This window comes from Miniopterus natalensis, chromosome 11 (genome assembly GCF_054644295.1).
Source record: "Miniopterus natalensis isolate mMinNat1 chromosome 11, mMinNat1.hap1, whole genome shotgun sequence".
NCBI lineage: Eukaryota > Metazoa > Chordata > Mammalia > Chiroptera > Miniopteridae > Miniopterus > Miniopterus natalensis.
Window position 1 is genome coordinate 44,878,633 of NC_142091.1, and position 16,753 is coordinate 44,895,385.

The 16,753-nt window shown below is 36.3% G+C and overlaps 1 protein-coding gene and 1 pseudogene across 2 annotated transcripts in view; one reads left to right on the top strand and one right to left on the bottom strand.

Annotated features, from left to right (window-relative positions):
- Nucleotides 1-16,753, bottom strand: part of SBF2 (SET binding factor 2) — a 313,031-nt gene that overhangs the window by 243,997 nt on the left and 52,281 nt on the right. The window lies entirely within an intron of this gene.
- LOC148092004 (large ribosomal subunit protein uL6 pseudogene) lies at nt 2,325-2,993 on the top strand (annotated as a pseudogene).

Here is a 16,753-nt window from a genome sequence, read left to right on the forward strand (position 1 = left end):
GCATTTCTTTGCTCATCTAGCCCTTTCTCCTCTGCATCCTTCTTCTTCCACTGATCAGGTAGAATGACCACAAGATTCTCTATACCCACTGACACCTTTCACTAAAATTCCTTTCCTCCAAGAAACAGCACACCTGAAAGGGCCTTGAAAACAGTAAAGTGCTATTCAAATGTTATTACTGCACAGAGTTCACTATAAGAACTCCCATTCACACAATTCGAAATTCAGTTTTAAGTTATGATAAAACCGTAGTAAGAATATCCTGTAAATAATCGTATTTTTTCTAAACAATCTAAAGTTTTCAACTCCATCTTATCCTAAAATAGAGTAACTTTTTAATTGCCCTCCTAAGTTTATTCTTCCATGCCTACTGGTGTTTTCATATTATAGGAACAGTTACAAATGGGGAAAACTGCCAAGCACTTTAAACAGTTTATATCTTTAAAAAGATCCAGCCCGGCCGGGCAAGGCTCAGCAGTTGAGCACAGACCTAGGATCCAGGCGATCAGGGTTCGATTCCCAGTCAGGGCACGTGCCTGGGTTGCAGGCTTGATCCTCAGTCAGGGGCATGCAGGAGGCAGCCGATCAATGATTCTCTCATCATTGATGTTTCTCTCTCTCTCTCTCTCTCCCCTTTCCTCTCCTCTCTCTGAAATCAATAAAGATATATTTTAAAAATAAATAAATAAAAATTAAAAGATCCAACTTGTCAAGCTACCAGATCATTTGCTTTACTGAAAGTGACTGAATGTCACAGTTGGCTAGACAAAACCCATTTCTATATAGAGTTCACTCTTCTAATTGCCAAGGTAAAGTAGGCCTTTCTAATGTTAAAAAATTCCTTGTCACAAAAAACAGTATTTCTTTATATTTATCTAAGTGTTTTTAGGTATAATACGTCTAAATTTTATCACAAATAAGTTCAGGTTCTTGTGGTGTGACTGCAAATCACCAATCATCCACAAACAAATCCCTATACTCCTTTTCTAAAAATAAGCAACAATTTTAAAGTAGCAAAAAAAACCCCACAACATTCTCTGATCTGATCAGCTGCTACTCATAAGCAAAAGTGATTTAAATAACTTTCTCACATCTGTTTTGATCTTCCTCTTTTCACACAAGGAACTCGTGGAAGTGTAGATCAATTCTATGATACACATTCTAAGGAGGGAACACGGAGACACTGTGGTAAGTTTATGTATATTCTGAGTTCTTTCTGGAAATTTCCTTTGCTCTTTGATTCCTTCCCTAATGACAACAAAAAGTAAAATGTCTATGCAGAATAGAATTATGAACTTCAAATAAATTATAGGTACCATGTAAGGTTCTCATTTTGTCTTTTTAAAAATCAATTGTATAGTATATGGGGAAAATATATCTTGGTAAACTTTCATGTAAATAAAACTCAAAGGAGAGCAGGTGTGGAACAGTGACTAAAAGTCAATAAGTGTGTTGGAGCAATGTAGTATAGTTGTTTTAAGGAAATAAAAAAATTTAAAAATTCAATTTTGGCTGCATTAATGGAAGTAACCTCTATCTCAAAGGGGGAAAATACAGTCATTTTCTTTGCACTGCAACCTCTACATCTAGTTATATAAGGCACAGTTAGTTTTTAAAGGAATACTGGCAATGTAGAGATTCCCAGAGAAAGGCAACCAAGAAACAAGGCCTACTCATTATCACCGCAGGAGATATGTATGACTAGAGATATTGGAAACATTAACTCTCATGACTTTAATATCCTCCTGCGTGACCACTTCCAAATCCATGACCCCAAGTCTGACCTGTCCCCTGGATTTCAAATGCATAACCACATGCTACTGAATATATTTACTTGACTGTTTCACATACATTTGGGCCTCAACCAGAGAGGCAGCATAGTGTAAAGAGCCTGAACACTGGAGTTAGGCTGCCATGATTCAAATCCAGAGCCTAGATTCTAGCCCTACCAGTTACCAGCTTTGTAGACCTTGAAAAAATTACTTGAACCTCCTTGTGCCTCAACTTCCTCATCTATAAAATAAAAATAATACTTACGTTGTAAGGTTGTTGTGAGATTTAAATACCTATATAATTTTTGAAAGCTCTTAAAACAGAATTGGACACATCCTAATTGATATGTGTGTGAAATTAAAAAAAAAAAAAGCATACCTAATAACCAAATTCAAACTCTCCATCCCCAAACTGTGCTTTTTCCTGTAATATTTCAGAAAACGACTCCAAAACAACCAAATTTGGCCTCTTTCCATACCCTAACCTCTTTTTTTCAGTGAGTCCTTCAAGTTCCTGTCATAAGAGTCAGTGAGTTCCTGCCAGGTTTTGCCACAACTACTGCGAGGATGAAGACCATTCTCAGCAATCAGACTGTCGACATTCCAGAAAGTGTCCGCATCACTCTGAAGGAGCACACAGTTACTATTATAAAGGGTCCCGGAGGCACCTTCCGAGGGGAGTTCAATCATATCAATATAGAACTCCGTCACCTTGGAAAGAAGAGGCTTCAGGTTGACAAATAGTGTGGAAATAGAAAGGAATTGGCTATTGTTCATACCATATGCAATCATGTACAAAACATGATCAAGGGTGTTAGACTGGGCTTCTGTTATAAGATGAGGCCTGTGTAAGCTCACTTCCCCATCAACGTCGTTATTCAGAAGAATGGTTCTCTTGTTGAAATCACAAATATCTTGGGCAAAAAATATATCCACAGGGTTCGAATGAGGTCAGGCATTGCTTGTTCAGTATCTCAAGCCCAAAAAGATGAGTTAATTCTTGAAGGAAATGACATTGAACTTCTGTCAAATTCAGCTGCTTTGATTCAGCAAGCAACAACAGTTAAAAACAGGCGTATCAGAAAAATTTTGGATAGTATCTATGTTTTCTGTATTTCTGAATCTTCTAAAATGTGCTTCTTTTCATCAGAGGAAAAAAACACTGTTTTGAAAATATCTTTAATGATATTCTGGATAAAGTGTAATTCCTTCATTACTTGATTCCTTCTACTCCCCATATCCCTCATAACCTCTCATACCTGTGCCTCTGCACAAGTAGCTATCTCTACCTAGAACATAATTCCCATTCACCTTCACCTGGAAAATTCTTACCCATCCTTCAAAATCATTCATGGGTACCATCTCTTCTGGAAAGTCTTCCTAGACCACAACCTTGTTCTCTCCAAACCCACTATATCAATCTATGTTAAACACCTCTTCTACATTCACCTTCAGAATCTAGTGTAGACAAATAGGACTTAACACAGTAAGTTCAATCATTAAAGTTCTATAGGTATGTTTCTCTCTTTCTCTGAGATAAAACATGTTTTCCTATCCCAGCACCTAACATAGTACCTAACACATAGTAGATCAAAAAAAGTTGTTCAAATGGCTCCAAAGTTGTAATATTTCTATTCTATTATGTTGCCTCTCTAGACATGTTTAAAAGTTGGAAAGGTAAATTCATAAGGTCTGGGAGTATTCAAAGTGAAACAGAATGCCACCATTCTTGTTCCTTCAGTCAATCCCTTATTCACCAAATATTTATTTAGTATCTCATATACGCCACACATTGGGAATGACACTTTGGGGTGGGAAGAGGAGAAGGCAAACAGTGGCTAAATACTCAAAGCTACTAAATAAACACTAGTGAATTATCCGTGACGTTAAGGAATACATTTGAAATAAAACATACAACGAAAGACATCACCATGTCTGAAAAGGTAAAAGATTTTGAATTAGAAATTAGATTAAGTTACTTCAAGACAGCAATTTTCAATCTTTTTTTCTGGCTGCCACATACATGGGCATATCCAGAGTTATACATTCTTTCCACACCATGCTAAATAACTCTACTAATGAGCATGGCATGAAGCCTCATAGTGCTTGCCACTACCCCTTCTTAAAAAGAACAAACAAGAAAAAACAAAACAAGCCAAAGCAGTTCTTTATGACTTGCAAAGCCAAGAACATCAAGAGAAGCCATTTCTAATTTCCTGCCACAATGATTAGTCCTAGGCAGGCCAGCTGAGGCTGCCTTCTAAGGACTCCCTACACTGGAGGATGCAGCAGAGACTCCCAGCTGCCCAACCAATCTCTATTTTTCCTTTCCCCACAAGGGGGTTTTACTGGGGATGGCAATGTACCCAACTCAAAAACAAAAGAGCCCACCAAATTTTCCTGTCTCTCTTGTAGTCAGGTACACACCAGTTCTGGCCAAGGATATACAAATGGAAGTCACTAGGAAGACTTCTGAGAAAGCTCCCCCCCCCCATATTTTCTATTTAAATTTACTGGGGTAAGAGTAGATAATATTATTAATATTAATATTAATACTGTTTGTTTCAGGAATACAACTTTATAATACATCATCTGTATATCCCATTGTGTGCTCACCACCCAAAGTCCGTTCTCCTTCTGTCATCATATATTTGACCCCCTTTACCCTGGTTCATCCTTCCCCACCCCCTTTCCCTCCGGTAACCACCATCTTGCTATTTGTATCTATGGGTCTGTTTGTTGCTTTTTGTTTTATATACCACATATGAGTGGTATATAAAACAAATGTCCTTTTCTGTCTAACTTATTTCACCTAGCATGATATTCAAAATCCATCCATGTTGCTGCAAATGGCAATATTTCATCTTTTTATGGCTGAGTAGTTTCCACTATATACAGGGTAGGGCAAAAGTAGGTTTAGAGTTGTGAGTATGTGAAACATAAAGTTTATTCTTGTGTTATTATTTATTGAATATTGTGTCATTTTTCCATATGAAAACAGTAAACCTACTTTTGCCTTACCATGTATACTCTTTTTTAAAAGAAATAAACAAAGTCGTCATAAACTTTGGAGTTAATTATCACTACCAAATTACCAGGCCCTCTTCAAATTCTAAACACTTATCTGGTATACAACTAAACAGACAGGCTCATTAAACATTTACAAGAAATGGACAAAAATGGGTATGCATAGCTTGTTTAAACTGTGGTGGGTAGAGGGAAATCAGAGAGAAGGAAATCCAAGACCATGTGATTTCCACAGATCCAAGAATAACTAGGGACAGTCCTGTTTATATGTGGGGCTTCCTCCAGTCTAAAAGCTTTCCTTCCACTATCCCTTTCATCTGTAATTTCTGAAAAACAGTCTTTCCAGATAGGCCTTTAGGCTAGTTTTAGTTTCTCTGAGAGAGCAAATTGCTTCCTCTAGTTCCATAAGAACACTAGAAAGTATATGAGGGTAGATGTAAGCAAAACCATGTAGGAGAATCCAAAGAGCCAGATAAATTCATTGAAGGACAAAGCTAATGTCATAGAGTGAGGTCTAGTAGAAAAATAAAGTATGACATCAGAGTTTTGAAATTAATTGAGGTAAAACAGTGTCCAGATGAGGATGACAAAAGTAAGAAAGAAAGGTATCTTTTTTACTTTTTTAAAAATTTATCTTTATTGTTGAAAGTATTACAGATATCCCCTTTTTCCCCACCATTGATCCCCTCCACCCCGCACCCACCCCATCCCCAGCCTTCCCCATACTGTTGTCTGTGTCCCATGGGCTATGTATTTATACATATAACTTCTTTGATTAATAAAGGTTTTTCAATACGGCATTTTAAGAGAATGAAAAAAATCCTTAGGCAACAGAAACAAAAAATAAACAAATGGGACTAAATCAAAAAGTTTTTGCACACCATAGGAAACCATCAACAAAATAAGGGGTTAATATCCAAAATATAGGGTGGGGCAAAAGTAGGTTTATAGCTGCTCGTATGGAAAATAATACAATAATTAATAAATAATACAAGAATAAACTCTCATCTGGCCAGGCGTGGCTCAGTGGTTGAGTATCAACCTAGGATCCAGGAGATTGAGGTTCGATCCCTGGTCAGGGCACATGCCCCGGTTGCAGGCTCGATCCCCATACAGGGGGCATGCAGGAGGCAGCTGATCAATAACTTTCATCATTGATGTTTCTATGTCTCTCTCCCTCTCCCTTCCTCTCTCTGAAATCAAAAAAGATATATTTTTTTTAAAAAGAGAGAAAAAAACAAAAATAAAAAATAAAAGAATAAACTCTGTGTTTTGCATACTCACAACTGTAAACCTACTTTTGCACTAGCCTCTATATATGAAACTCAACATCACCAAAAAAAAAATCCGAATAAAAAATGGACAGAAAACCTAGATAGACATTTCTCCAAAAAAGACATACAGATGGCCAACAGACATATGAAAAGAAGCTCAGCATCACTAATCACCAGAGAAATGCAAATTAAAACCACAATGAGATGTCACTTCACACCTATCAAAATGGTTATCACCAATAAACAACAAACAATAAGTGTTGGTGAGAGCTAAAGACAAGGGAACCCTTGTGTGCTGTTGGTGGGAAAGCAGATTGATGCAGCCATTATGGAAAATAGTGTGAAGGTTCCTCAAAAATTTAAAAATAGAATTGCCTTATGAACCAGCAATCCCACTTCTGGATATTTATCTGAAGAAATCCAAAACACGAATTCAAAAAAATATACTGCACCCCTATGTTCATTGCAGCATTACTTACAACAGCCAAGGTATGGAAGCAACTTAAGTGTCCATCACTTAAGAATCAATAAATGAATGGATAAAAAAGATGCAGTACATATATACAATGGACTATTACTCAACCATAAAAAAGAATGAAATCTTGCCATTTGCAACAACACTGATGAACCTAGTGGGTACTATGCTAAATGAAGTAAGTTAGAGAAAAGCAAACACTGTATGATTTCACTTATATGTAAAATCTAAAAACAAATAAATGAACAAACAAAACAGAAACAAACTCATAGAATAAATTAATGGTCACCAGAGTGGAGGAGTTGGGAACCTGGGTAAAAAAGGTGAAAGGGATTTAAGAAGCATATATTGCGAGTTATAAAAATAGTCACAGAGATACATAATGCAGCATACGGAATATAATCAATAATATTGTAATAATTGTGTATGGTATCAGATGGGTACTACACTGATAAGAGTTGGTCACTTCATAAGGTACATAAATGTCTAATCACTATGTTGCACACCTGAAATATTGTATGTCAATTGGAAAATTAATTACAAATAAGTTATTGAAAAAATAAATTAAAATGTTTTAAAGAATTGTAATTACAGTAATAGAACATTTTCAAAGTCCTTTTCCATCTCCTACTTCTCTAAAATAAACAATGAGACTAACATAATTTTCTATACCTTGGTCCTACAAATTTGAGAGGATATAGAGAATAGGAAAGAAAAGAGAATGGAGTGTCCTGGGATTGCTCCAAATGAAAGAAATCCTTTTTATATCACTAAGTTTTATACCAAAATCACAGAAAAATATCCTAATAATGACAAAAGTAACAGCTAACACATAATAATTACTACGTACCAAGCACTGTTCTAAGCACTTTATGTATATTAATTCATTTGATTCTTATAATGTTTTTATTCCTATTAGACTGATGAAAAGGCAGAGTCTTTATATAATTTGCCCAAGATCACAGGGTTACTAAGTGGAAAAGCCAGAATTATAACTCAAGCAGTCTGGTTCTGGAGTCCATGCTCTTAATCACTTTACCAAAATGTCTTTCTAGGTGTTACACCTTAAAGTCATTTGGAAAGTAAAACTGGACAGAGCTAAAATTATTTCCTTCTCACTATCCTGTCAAGGTACTGCTACTCTCCCAGTCACCCAAATTTGAAACTGTGAGAAAACTTTTAGCTCCTCAGTGCCTTCTATATTCAATTAGTCACACAACCAAGCCCTGTCAATTAAATATGTACTCCATTTCCACTCCTATTGTCATCATCCTGAAATTCCACAGCCAAAAGCTGCATCCACTTTTCAAGAAGTCAACAGCTCATGTCAACTTTATTAAAACATCTTTTTCACATGAACTACAGGTCTCTTGTACCAATTTTATGGAATATAATTATAATAAAATATTTACATTTCCCAAAGTTCTCATTAACTTTAACCCATGATTCTAGCCTATATATTAACTTTCCCTTCTAGATATATACCAAACACAAATTGGATACGCAAAATTTTAAAGTAAGCTAAAAATGTATCAATCACATTCCCTATTCAAATGAAATCTAATAATCACATTCCCAATTCAAATGTAAAATCTAAAAACAAATAAATGAACAAGCAAAACAGAAACAATATAGACAGAAAAGTGAGTTTTTACCCCTTAAATTACACTTGGGGGTAGGGTGCTCTCACTTCAATTACCAGAACCATAACTTATATGACCCTCAAGGGCGCACAATGCTTCCTTTAATCCATTTTGGTTCCAACGAGTATCAGTAAGACAGTTTGAAGACTTAAAAAGGACTTTACCAAAAAGGGAGAACCAAATGGAAATAGAAGCCAAGAAGATCAAACAGTCTGCAGCATGAGATACATCACGTGTTCTCGAACCTTTTCACTTCCTGACACAACAGATGTTACTTACACAGCATACCACGGTAAATCATAAAACTGTCAATGGTCTCAATGTCTCAAGTGATGGCCCAGCCAAGTGTCGCAACTGCACACTTAGCTATCACAGCCTGTTTGCTCTCAGCATTCATCAATTCTAATCTTTTCCAAACTAGAGAATCATCCAAAGCTCTGGAACTACTGTGAAGATTCCTCATATGAATTCCTTGATTCCTACACTCCCTTTGTGCCAGGATGTGGGAAATGCTATCTTTTCTTCCTCTTGAGGGGCAGAAAGAAAGAAAAGTTGATTCTGACCTATACCTCAACTCCTACTACTTTGTTTTAAATCAGGAAGAAATGACTCTTCTACCTGCGTGGTAACTGACAATAGGAATGACTTTAGTTAATTACTGTTCTCTTACCTCCACATACTAAGGAGTAGCTACCTGAACCAAAAGGCTTTGATCTGAGAGTATAAAATACATCACTATTGGTATCTGAAACATGCCACAGATATTAATTTAGTGTGATATGGATTAGATTAACTTCACATTTTTCAGTGTCTTGTAATGTTTCCAAACCCTTGTGGCACTGCAGCTAACACCTCTAAAAATGACTGTGAGAGCAGTAGCAAGAGCTCATGGCTCCACTAGCAACAGCTGGCACTAGTCTCTAACCTCCATCTCCAATATGATCTGTTGCAAAGCTAGCCAAAAATAATGTCCAAAGATTTGCCAGAGTTGGAATTTCTTTTTGAAAAGGAGAAGGCAACTAATTAAGATCCTAAACATACACTGACATAGTATAACATCCAGCATTACATGGAACCAAATCCCCATTTTAGTCACTTCAACTGGATTATATAAGTGTCTGAACTCTCACACTGAGCGTAATGTAATTAAACAGGATGGTAAGAGTCCATATTCTGCCCTGAATATGTTCTAGAAAATCCAATTTTAGTAGGTTAAGAGTCCTATATTTGTAATTTAATGGCTTATCCAAACACTGCAGAACTTTCAACTTTTGAAAAAATTGAATATGTATATATTTTAACACAAATTTAGCAAATAAGCTTTTGAGGGGGAGGGGGAGAATAGTATTTCCAAGTACAGTAACAACTGGAATATTAACCTGAAGAGGTCAGGTTAATGTTCTTATAAACTTGTGAAAAAGAACAAGCCCACTAAGGATGGTGTGTGTTAAGACTCTGACAGTGAAGTCCATCATCACCATAAAAATGCTGTTAGACTATGAGGGCACAAGCGACACCTGTCTTATTTACCACTGTATTCCTGGTACCCAACACACTGTCTAGTACCTAAGAGGCACTAAGAAAATATTTAAGGATGAATAACTGGAAGTATTTAATGTAGGTTAAAGCTACATGACCCCTTTGGCAAGAGTGCTGTATACGAACTAACTTAATCACCAAAATGCGGCTGGAATCTGACCAGAGAATCTTTAAGGTCCCTTCCAAACCCTAAGATTCCATAACGCTTTAATCAGTACCCCACTGAAGGTTTTGTTTTTTTTTAATATATCTTTACTGATTTCAGAGAGAGGAAAGGAGAGGGAGAGAGAGATAGACACATCAATGATGAGAGAGTCATTGATCGGCTGCAGCCTGCAACCCGGGCATGTGCCCTGACCGGGAATCGAACCCTGATCGCGTGGATCCTAGGTCAATGCTCAACCGCTGAGCCACGCCCGGCCGGGCCCCACTGAAGATTTTAAATGAGCATCACACTCTATTACAGGAAGGACCTTTAGAGAAATGTCTACCAAAAACTAAAGGCTACATCACAAACTACCAGTCTTTTCATACAAATCCTCGTCAAGCCGGGGGGGGGGGGAATAAAAGATCAAAAGAGAATCACTAAACATTAGTGATTTTATTTTTAATCCTCACCCAAGGACATTTTTTCCATTGCTTTTCAGAGAGAGTGGAAGGGGGAGGAGAGAGACACACACAGATGTGAGAGAAACACATCGACTGGTTGCCTCCCGCTTGTACCCTGACCTGGGCTATGACCGAGCCTGTAACTGAGGTAAGTGCCCTTGGCTGGAATCAAACCTCGGACCCTTCAGTCCGCAGGCCGAAGCTCTAACCACTGAACCAAACCGGCCAGGGCTAAACATTAGTAATCTTAAAGGACTAATTAGCCTGGCCGGGCGTGGCTCAGCGGTTGAGCGTTGACCTAGGATCCAGGCGATTGGGGTTTGATTCCCGGTCAGGGCACATGCCCGGGTTGTGGGCTCGATCAATGACTCTCTCATCATTGATGTTTCTATCCCTCTCTCTCCCTCTCCTTTCCTCTCTCTGAAGTCAATAAAGATATATATTTTTAAAAAAAAGGACTAATTAAACATATATACATATGCATTTCTATATTTAGAAACTAGAAAATTAACCTAAAAAAACACACAAGTTTATGAGTTGTATTAAAATAAATCCTTAAATGCTCTATTATGTATGCTAAGAAATAATTGGGAGAAAAGAGCCCCTGATATCAGAAGTTCCTAGAATCACTTTTTTCTTTACAAGCCCAAATTTTAAAATCCTGTCTCAGTTAAACAACTGCTCAGTTACAGGATTGCTTTAGAAATACATAGGATTTTTACTTGTACTTAATTTGCTTTAATGATAAGCTGCAAATGTGTGACTCTACAATTCTCTACCCTTTTCTTTGTCCTTGTGTGGAATACATTAAATGTGTAACCTACTTGATTACAGATAATTATAATCACGGTCATATACAACTCACTGAATAATTCTTGGCTAGTTTAAGCCAAGAAAGTAACCTCCATCACTCTTCATATTAAATATATTTTTTAATTATTTGGTAAGGTTAAAGTACATAGTTATAATTTGTTTGGTAATATAAAAAATATGCAAGTTCTAAAAGCTATTTAACCTAGCTCATTTGCTTCCCTTAGACTATTTGGCCAGCAGCAACATGTAACTGGTTGCCTTGATTATTTACAAACTATGGGCCACCATTGTTCCCAGCTCTGCTTTATTATTTTTTAATAGTATTTATCACTTCACATGTACCATATAATTTACTTATTTATTATGGTTAGTGTCAGTCTCTCTCCACTAGAACTTTAAGTTCTAAGGGATTTTATCTGGTTCACTGCCATATCTTCAATACCCATCTCAGGGCATTAAATCATAGCTAAATTTTTTAAATGGCTATAAATTTTAAAGCAAAAGTCTGGAAAAATGAGCAACCTACCTAAAAAGTTGTATTTCCCTAAGTACTCATAAGCCAGCTCTTCAATGATCTTTTTTTAAAAAAAATCCCCAGTGATCTGTATCTAAGTTATTAATTTCTAAACTCTACCCTAGTCCCTTTTTCAGGTTTAGAAACAATTCTTCACTTTCAGTAATAGCATCACATCATTCTGCTTCAAGTTGTCACTGCCACCAACAGGCAACAAACAGGCTGTTCTGTGATATAAAACTACAGACAATACCTATATAGAACAATATTGGTATAAGTATTCATGTAAAATTGAAAAGCAGCCACAGAAATTTTAAAGAGGCCACATTCAGTTTAAAAGAATCTCTAGTTGATGAAAAGAGTGAAAAATATTATTTATGAGCAGGGAGCCTTCTTTTCAACTCAGAAAATGTCTCTTCCTCCATTGCTCATCTATCAGAAAGTAAAACATTTAAAACCAGAATCCAAGGTTCTACCTCATCTTGTTTATCAGTACTCAGAAGTCTCAGGAAAAGCAGTTGCTGCCGGAGTCAGAAGCCCAGTAAACTTCAAACAATGGAAACCAAAATTAATTCACAAAATGATAGCAGTTCTTGTGTAAGTTTTATAGCAGTTTCCAAAGTAAATACATAGTCCTCAATTTGAGAAAAATACTGAAGATCTTACTACCCTTGAAGAAATCCTTTAGTCAGTTATGAATCCAACAGCAGAATCTAACTTTTTCATTAGAGCACTATGGCTATCATAATCAAAGCCATTCCTGAGTTCACACATACTATAGGTGTTTCTTATAAATACAGTCATCCCTCAGTATCAAGGGATTGGCTCCAGGACTCCCAAGGATACCAAAATCCTCAGATGCTCCAGTCTCTCATATGAAGTGGTGAAGCATTTGTACAGAGCCTCCACACATTCTCTTCTATACTGAATTGCACGTGACACCTAACACAGTAAAAATGCTATGTCAACAGTTGTTATACTGTATTGCTTAGGGAATAATGATAAAAAAACACAATGTGTACATGTTCAGTACAGACACAACCATCGTAATGCTAACTACACAGTACATGTCAGCAACAACGTAACATTTTTTACCGAATATTTTTCATCCGCAGTTGGCTGAATTCGGGAATGCAGGAACCGTGGGTATGGAACCTGTTAGATACAGAGGACTAATTGTATGGTCTAGCTTTGAAAGAAATAAAAGCTACCAACTCCTTTATTACTACCGACTTGTGTTATTAGAGCCTCCTGACTTGAGTGTTAAAACACTTCTATTCACGTCTTTCTAATGTCAGTTAAACTTTCCTAACTAGAATAAGACTTGTCCTGTTAATTTAACTTAAAAAAAAAAAAGCAGCAAAAACTTTAAAGAAAAAAAAAAATCAACTTGCCCCATCTAACACTAAGAACAGAGTATTTTATTCTAGTTTTAGAAAAACTTTAGCAGGAACTCAAAAGAACAGGATTTTGTTACCATCTCGGTGAATAGTAAGTAGGTTTATGACTTTGAGCAAGTGATTGATTCCTTAGATTTCAATACCTAATTTTTAACATGAATGGAAATTAATTTGAGCACTTAAATTTAACTACCTAAAACTGTCAGTTTTCTCTTTAGCTTTCCAAATCGAATTTACACAAATTTTCCCAACTTTTGAAATGATTTGTCTGAATTTCCACATATATTTCAGATTCTGAATAATTCTTGGCCTAACTGGAAGTATCTTTAAGCTAGCCAAAATTAGCTGTTTAAAAAAATAAACTTTACTAGATAAGGATTTATTATCTTTAACATTAATTTATGAAATGTTGATCTATTTTTATCTTTCATTATATTTAAAAAGATGTCAGAAATCACAGTGCAATGCAACAGTAAGCTATTGCTGACATAAGTACAAGCAACATAGAAATACTTCCAATTAAGACATACCTATATAATTTCAAGGCATTTCTTAAAAGTAAGGAGTCTGGTGAAGATAAAAATTTGTAGACACAGCCACATCACTGATAAATTTATAAGTGATGAATAAACTTTTAATTCTCAAACATTAAAAAACTTTTCTTCAATAAATATACATATTTGTGTTTTGTCACCTTAGTAAATGCTCTCCCCTAAATTTTTGTATATTGGTGATATTAATGACATTTTATAGACACATACGTACCACTAGAGGCCACCAAATCCTTCACTTTTTAAAACGGACATGTTTATAAGTTATAAGGAGGTGACAATGTACAGTAAACATCCAGAACTGGGAAAGTTCCCCATGAACACTCAAAGCACAACACAACTCAAGCAAAAAGATGCAAGCACGGTTCAGGAAGCAAAAAGGATGCCTGGACCATCGAAGACCTTGCTTAGACCAAGAACTGGGGCGTGAGGGGATGGACAGTATCGAAGGATCATTCCCTATATAGCTTTGAAAATAGGTTATATAGCCTAGAAAGCTGATGCTCTCTCTAAATAGCTGTTGCCTTTTATAATCAAACTATATACTTATACACAGGTATATTTACTGATAAAGATAAATAAAATCCCAGAGTTCAGTATTCTTTCTTAAATATCACAAAGTCTTTCACATATAATCATGTTTTTATATGTAAAGTTGGCTACTATCTATACCAACTAAAACTTTAGTAAAGTTCTATTGTCAAAGTCACCCCACAGATTTATTTTTTTTTAAATATATCTTTATTGATTTCAGAGAGAGGAAAGGAGAGAGAGAGAGATAGAAACATCAATGATGAGAGAGTCATTGATCGGCTGCCTAGCCCGCAACCTGGCCACGTACCCTGACCGGGAATCGAACCCCAATCGCCTGGATCCTAGGTTGGTACTCAACCGCTGAGCCACACCCGGCTGGGCACAGATTTGAATATATCCAAAATTCTAGCTTGAAGAGGAAAACCTGGCCCAGCAGAAGAGGTAACACCTGAGGAAACTTTGTTCTGCGTTCCCATGGGAACTGCTACTAGTCTCCCATGTCCCCTCATTTCTTCCAGTGTCGTCCTCCTCACTAAAGGTAAATATCAAAAAATAAAGGGCTCACACAGCATTCAGAGATTCTGCAGAGCCAAGTGAAATCTATGAAACAAAATGGGACTTCTTTCTATCTAACTAATGCCTTTTTTTGCATGTTGCACTATTTTTCAAGGGTTTTCAAGTATTCCAGGGAACCTTTACTCAGGCACGCTTTTGGCATTCTATGTAAAATCTCTGCTTAACTAAAAGTCACAAAGATGTTTTCCTAAGTTTTCTTTTAAAATCTTTACAGTTTTACCTTCCACATTTAGTCTGTGACCCATTTTAGACTAATTTTTATGTATGGTGTGAGGTAAGGTCAAGGCTAATTTTTTTCCAGTTGGATACTCAATTGTTACAGCACCATTTATTGAAAACTCTATCTTTTCCACAACTGAATTACCTTAGCAATTCTACTGAAAATCAATTCATCACATATGTGTGGGTTTGCTTCTAGACTGTTGCATGGATCTACATGTCTATCCTTAAGCTAATGCTACACTGTCTTGCATACTGAGCTTTACAGTACATCTTGAAACCAGATAGTGCAAGTCCTCCAACTCTGTTCTTTCTTCTTCAAATTGTTTGGTTATTTGCTATACAATGTCTTAGAGATTTGTTCATGTCACTGCATAAAGCTCTGTCTCATACTTTTCAAAAAAATGTTTAGTAGTAGGTAAAATATATGTAACATAGAATTTATTATCTTAACCATTTTTAAGTGAACAATTCAGTAGTGTTAAATACATTCACATTTTTCTGAACCCAATCTCCAGAACTCTGCTCTTGCCAAACTGAAAATCTAGACGCATTACACAATTCCTCATTCCTCCCTCCCCAATTCGTGGGCAAGCACTAGGAGCCTAGAAATTTGACTACTGTCTATCTCTACAAATTTGACTATTCTAGGGACTTCACATAAATGGAATCATGTGGTATTTGTCTTTTAGTGGCTGGCTTATTTCACTTAGCATAATGTTCTCTAGGTTTATCCATGCTGTAGTATATGTCAGAATTTCCTTCTTTTTAAAGACTGAAAATTATTTCATTTTATGTACGTACATTTTATTTATCCAATCATCTACCAACGGATACTTGGGTTGCTTCCATCTTTGGGCTAGAGTAATTAATGCTACTATGAATGTATATACAAATACCTGGTTTGAGTCCCTACTTTCAATTCTCTTGGGTATATACCCAGAAGTGAAATTACTGGATCATATAGTAATTATATTTTCAACTTTTTGAGGAACCACCATACAATTTTCCATAGCAGCTGCACCATTTTACATTCCCAGCAACAGTGCACAAGGATTGTAATTGTTCCATATCTTTGCCAACACTTGATATTTTGTTGTTTTTAATAGTAGCCATCATAATAGATGTAAAGTGATATATCTCATTGCGGTTTTGATTTGCATTTCCCTACTGATGGACATTTAGGTAGTTTCCAATCTTCTGCCGTGGATAACCTTATACATGCAATATGTATACGTAACCATACAAATGAGTTTGTTCAAGAATAGTTTCCGTTTATGTATATTTTCCAATTCACTACCTTTCACTCTCAAAAGCATTCTGGTAAGTCAAGTCAATGGCATGAGAGATGAATAGGAACATTCCATGTGGTAACAAGGGCCAGTCTATTTGCAGACAACATGACTGTGCAACAGGTTAGACCTGAGTAGTTCTACATCTTCCTCAGAAGTTCTCTATGGCCTCAAAGCACCAGGTATAGCAGAACCCCAGCAAGGCAAGAAAACCTTGTCTAAGGTGGTTCTGAGAGGAATACTGAAGTAGCAGACCACGAGACTGGGTAGGTGAAAGATTCTGTAGTGTAACTGAGACTATCAATGCACTAGAAAATAAGCAGAATTGTAAGTAACTGAAAGTCTAGTATACAAGAACAAACCATTTTGGTGAGCATGGAGTAATGTAAGAAAAATAGCACCAAGATTGACTATCTTCCACCTCAGAGATGTTAAGAGAATCTACTGTCACAGAAGCATCCTATAGACTCCATCAGGTTCCAACCTGCCATGTGGTTTTATTACTTCAAAGAGAC